This window comes from Pristiophorus japonicus, chromosome 2 (assembly GCF_044704955.1).
Source record: "Pristiophorus japonicus isolate sPriJap1 chromosome 2, sPriJap1.hap1, whole genome shotgun sequence".
Taxonomy (NCBI): Eukaryota; Metazoa; Chordata; class Chondrichthyes; family Pristiophoridae; genus Pristiophorus; species Pristiophorus japonicus.
Window position 1 is genome coordinate 101,814,619 of NC_091978.1, and position 264 is coordinate 101,814,882.

Below are 264 nucleotides of genomic sequence, written 5' to 3' on the forward strand. Positions count from 1 at the left end.
TGCTGGAGACTGGTGGCCCCCCACCCTTTCACCTCTGCATGGACCTCATCGTCGATAGCTTCTTCTATACAAGGTGACAGGATGACATGGCATGGGATCATTGCGTGATATCATTGCTAGGTACAGTTAGAGACTGATACAACACTTAACCGACAGATGTAATCATGATTATTATGATTATTATCATTCTTTACCTAAAGACGTACACTGACCGCAGGCTTTGAGTAAAACATTCCCGGTAAAAGTGCAAGATCTCACATCTGC